Source organism: Heliangelus exortis, chromosome 2 (assembly GCF_036169615.1).
Source record: "Heliangelus exortis chromosome 2, bHelExo1.hap1, whole genome shotgun sequence".
NCBI classification, from domain to species: domain Eukaryota; kingdom Metazoa; phylum Chordata; class Aves; order Apodiformes; family Trochilidae; genus Heliangelus; species Heliangelus exortis.
The window spans coordinates 147,181,541-147,186,784 of record NC_092423.1 but is presented as its reverse complement, the minus strand read 5'-3'; positions in this window follow the sequence as shown (position 1 = coordinate 147,186,784).

Genomic DNA, 5,244 nt, shown 5'->3' with positions numbered 1-5,244 from the left:
TGCTCTGGCAGGGGGGTTGGACTAGATGATCTTTCGAGGTCCCTTCCAACCTCTAGGATTCTAGGATTCTAGGATTCTAGGATTCTATGATTCTATGATTCCTGTATTCCCCCTTCAGATACTGGAAGGTCACTGTTAGGTGTCCCCAAAGCCTTCTTTTCTCCAGGCTGAACAACCCCAGCTCCCTCAGCCTGGCTTCCTAGGAGAGGTTTTCCATCCCCTGATCATTTTCTCAGCCCTCCTCTGGACCTGCTCCATCAGCTCCATGTCCTTCCTGTGTTGGGGACTCCAGAGCTGGATACAGGTGAGGTGTCACCAGAGCAAAGTGGCAGAATCACCTCTCTGGATCTCCTGGCCACACTTCTTTTGATGCAGCTCAGGATGTGACTGGCTTTCTGGGCTGTGTGTACTGTTGGCCCATGTCCAGCTTTTCATCCCCCAAGCACCCTCAAGTCCTTTTCTCCAGGAAAAACCTCATCTTAAACCTCATCCTGTACTGAGAGTGAGGGTTGTTCTGACCCAGGTGCAGGACCCTGTGTTTGGTCTTGTTGAACCTCCTGAGATTCACCTGGGCCCACCTCTCTGGTTTGTCCTGTCAGACCTATTTCAGGGCACTTGACATCATTCCCAATAAATTGTCCAGCACAGGAGCAATGCTGGGATCACAACTGTGTCATGAGCTGGGACTCCAGGGTTTGGCTGCTGTGGTCATGAGCATCGAGCACTTAGGAGAGGGAAAGGTTAAGCCAGTTTGTAGTCCAGGGGCCACTCATCACCACCAGAGGAGTCACTGTGCTTGGGCAGAGAGGAGGGGGAGTTTCAGATAAAGATTCTCACACACACAAGCAAAAAATGGTAAATGCACCATGAAAAACACAGCTTAACTTTGCTTTAGTGACTGACGACCACCACAGCAGCGACGCTGCAGGAGGGTTTAAGTCCAAAGATTAAGTGGCTACAGCAGCAAAAAAACCCCCAACACACAAAAAAAAAACCCAAAACAAAACAAAACAAAAAAAACCCCAAACCATTGACAACTACCAAGCTGCAGTTCTTGTCTGGACATCCCAAGTGTCTGAATTTCCCTCTTGGTGAGCTGCGTAAGGAAGCTCTGGCAGGAACAGGGAGAGGCTGGATGCTCTTGGCATCCATTCTGACAAGTCTATTGTGCAGAAGGGTTCACAGAGCTGCACTGGCTCCCAAGGAGAACAGAGAACCCTTCTGTGACCGGGTAAGAGTTGTGGCTCTCCACACTTTGTGCCGTATCCTCCTCACCCTCTGAGCGACGGATCCGGGACCACGTTGCCTCTTTGTGTGAAGTCTGGGCAGACACATCCAGGTCATCTGCTCCAGACAGCATTCATGACCTGTGTTTTTGCCATCTTTCAGTTGCCCAGAGGGGAGCTCAGTGCCTTGGCAGCATCCCTGCCTCTGTCCCTGGGTCCCTGGGTTGTGCTGCCTGCTGGAGCGCGGCCGGAGCGTGTGGCAGCTCAGACACTTGGGAAGAGGCCACCACATCCTTCTTGGATGTGATCTGCCCCACGTCATGGGGCCTTTGGGGTTCATTAAGGCACACAGCTCATTCTCCTCTGGCTGAAGGGAGATCTGAGAACAGGGCTTACCTCTAGCTCACCCTCCCCTCCCTTCTTCTCCTTGGTATTCTTGAAGGAATAAATGCCACAAGGAAGGAAGGTCAATCGTGTCCAAGGCAAGCCCACAGTAACCTCCCTCTGGAGGTGGAGTCCAGCATTCAAGCTCTGGGAAGTCTTGGAAAATGGATAATTGAGGAGGAAAGCCCAGATTTTGATATCTGTGAATAGGAGAGGCACACATCACCCATGCCATAAAGAGGATGGTGAGGGTTTCTCCATGCTCCCAGGCTTTGGGCAGGAAGGTAGATGGGTTGGCAGACTGGAAGATGACAAACCATTCCACATTTCTTGTCAGGCTAACAGGGAGGAACTGGATTGGAGAAAACACCCTGGCCTGAGGATGACTTTCACACTCACAAGGTGGCTTTTCACAGAATCCCAGAATTTCAGGGGTTAGAAGGGGCCTCTGGAGATCATCAGTCCAACCCCCCTGCCCAGAGCAGGTTGCACAAGATGGCATCCAGCCACGCTTTGGATGTCTCCAGACATGGAGACTCCATCTCCTCCCTGAGCACTCTGGTTCAGTGTTCTGCCAAACCTCAAAGTAAAGAAATTCCTCCTCATTTTTAGATGGAACTTCCCATGTTCAAGTCTGTCCCTGTTACTTCTTGTCGTGTCACTGGACAGGCCCCATTCTCCTGACACCCACTCTTTAAGTATTTTTAAACATTTATAAGATCCCCCCTTTTTCTTCAGGCTAAACAAGACCAAAGCCCCTTCTTGTCACCTCTGGGCTTCCTTCCATGGCATTTTTAGCAGATGCCCTTGTGGAGAAAGAAACTCTGATAGTCCATTCTGCTGGCAGACCTTCCCTCTTGTTTCTGAGGCCAGCTCTCCATCCCAAAAAAGACTTTTCTTTGCCAGCCTGGAGAGAGAACTGAAAGTGCAGGATCAGCTGAAAAAGATGAACTTGCTGCTAGCAAACCTGACACCCTCTGCAGCATCCGAGAGACCAGGAATTTCCTTTGTTTTGTTTCTACACAACTGAGCAATTAAACCAATCAATGAAACATTCTGGGGTAGCACATCCCTGCCTCCACCCTCTGGGCTCCTGGTGCTGCCTGATCCAAAAAGCAGGTTGGAACCAGTCCATGTGCTAACATACATGTTAACACATGTTAATATACATGTTAAGACAAGTTAATATACATGTTAACACATGCTGACACACACACTGACACACAGGCTCCTCCAGTGAGATCCCAAGTCATCCTGCAGGCTTGGTAAGGAAAGGCCAGTTCAAAAGAGTCATCCCAGATCACAGCACATCCCATAGGTGTTTAATCCTTATCCAAAGCTCAGCCTGCATAAAACAGGGGGGTTTGTATCCCTTTCTACCCAAGCCTTCTCCCTAAATCTTCTAACACCACACTGGGTATCACTGATGTGTTAGCAGCCATCCTGGATGCCATCTCAAACCTCTTCTTCCAGGTCCATGCATTTGGGCTGCAGTTAAACCTTGTGAATTTTTTCAAGCCCAGCCACTCCAGCCCTGCAGGTGAATTTCCTGGATCTGTCTCCCTCCCTCTGCTGCTGAAGCACCTTGCATGGGCCCTCACCATCCTTCACCCTTCCCCATGCAGGATACTACCATGGAGATTTTCCTCCTGACCTCTCTCTTCTGTCTGGCTCCCCAGTCTGCATCCCTCCCCTGGCTCCCCCCTTCCCATAACCTCAAACTCATGTATTCACTCTCATAACCCTGTTATTTCTCCAGATACACTGATTTCCCCCAACAACAACCCCACAAGGGCAACTTCTGTGGCCCTTTCTACCTCCTACCACGTGTCTTTGGAAGGGTTCCTCAGCAACACCCACAGATCAACCCCGTGAGATCCTCCCCAGGTAGAAACCCATCTCTGTCACCAACACAATGCCCAGGTTGCCACCCAACACAGTGACAAACATCCCTCTCCTTCCCTGTGGCCCCCTGGTTGGCTGAGCCCACCCATTTTCCTGTGTCTCAATTCTGGAATTCCAGAAGTTTGTGGAGTAGCCCAGCTTAGCCCAGCTGCATCCTCTCATCCTACAGCAACAGAAACCAGGAATAATAATAGCAAGGTAGTGACTCATGAAAACCAATAACCTCAATAATTAGGCTTGCTTAACTTTTCCAATTGTATAAACTGAAAAAAAAAACCAAAAAAACAAGGCCCTAAGCTCTTCCGATTTTTTATTATTATTATTATTATTTTCCCAGTTTCTTGCACAGATTTGCCACTTTCTCAGTTAAATTTCCTCTCTACACAAGAGTAAATTCACAGAGTGAGGTGAAACTTTGGCTTTGCCCAAATTCTGTAAGCACTGAGGACTCTCCAAGCACCTCTCTGCCCAGCTGCAGCTCTGCCTTGGTGCTGACACTGTTCCAGCTGCTGTTGCTATAAGAAAAAAAAAAAACAAAACCAAAAAAAACAACCAACCAGAGGCAGAGCTGTCCAAGTTTCAAGTTCCTGAAAAATCTGTATAAATCAGCAGGGACAGAGTCAGGATGCAAATTTCTCTCCAGATCTGGGTGCATCTCTGGCATCCACCACTGCATTTGGATGCTGGTGGGTGGAGTGGTACCCTGGGAACAGCCTCTTCTCTGCTGCCTGTTCCTCTGTAAATAACCCTTCACCTCTCCATTGCCTCTTCTCAGGACCATAGGAGCCATGGGGCAAGGCAAGAGATGCCTTTGGGATGAGGAGTGGGTGTCTGTTGGGACAGGGAGAAGTCTCTTGAGAGAGAAATGGACTGGGAGGCTGTGGGCAAGCAGGGCAAGGAGACTGGGACAAAGTGGCTGGTGAGATAAGGAGGAATTCTGATGGAAAAGGGTGGAACAGAGGAGATGAGGAGTGAGAGCTGGAGCACCTCTCCTGTGCAGACGTGAGAGAGTTGGGGTTGTTCAGCCTGGAGAAGAGAAGGCTCCAGGGAGACCTTGGAGCACCTTCCAGTACTTAAAGGGACTACAAGAAAAAACAGAAAGGGATTTTTTACAAGGGCATGGAGTGATAGGACAAGGGAGAATTGTTTCAAGCTGAAAGAGGGGAGATTTATATGAGATATTCAGAAGAAATTATGTCCTGTGAGGATGGAGAGACACTGGCACAGGTTTCCCAGAAAAGTTGTGGCTGCCCCATCCCTAGAAGTGTTCAAGGCCAGGTTGGATGGGGCTTGGAGAAACCTGGTCTGGTGGGAGGTGTCCCTGCCCATGGAACTGGATGATCTTTAAGGTCCCTTCCAACCCAAACCATCCAGAGATTCTATGTGGGAGAACTGGGGTGAAAAGGGGGCAAAGGGACAAAAGTGGGAAGATTACATCTGATGCTTAGAGCAGAGCATCACTCCCCTTCTCAGTCCTTCTCCCTGCATTTTGGGCACACCAGAACCTTGTGTTCAACTTTGGCTTTTTTCTTAATTGCAAAAGATCTCAGTACTCTGCAGCCCCTGGGCAGGCAGGGAGCAGAAGTGGCTACTGAACCAGCACTGAAATGGCTGCTTAGAGCCCAGTGGGGCAACTGATGAAGAAACTTCCATCAGGGAAGCTGGAGTGTAGACAAGACCTCAAAAACTTTACTTCCAGGCTGCCAAACCTGCACTGCAGCCCACAACC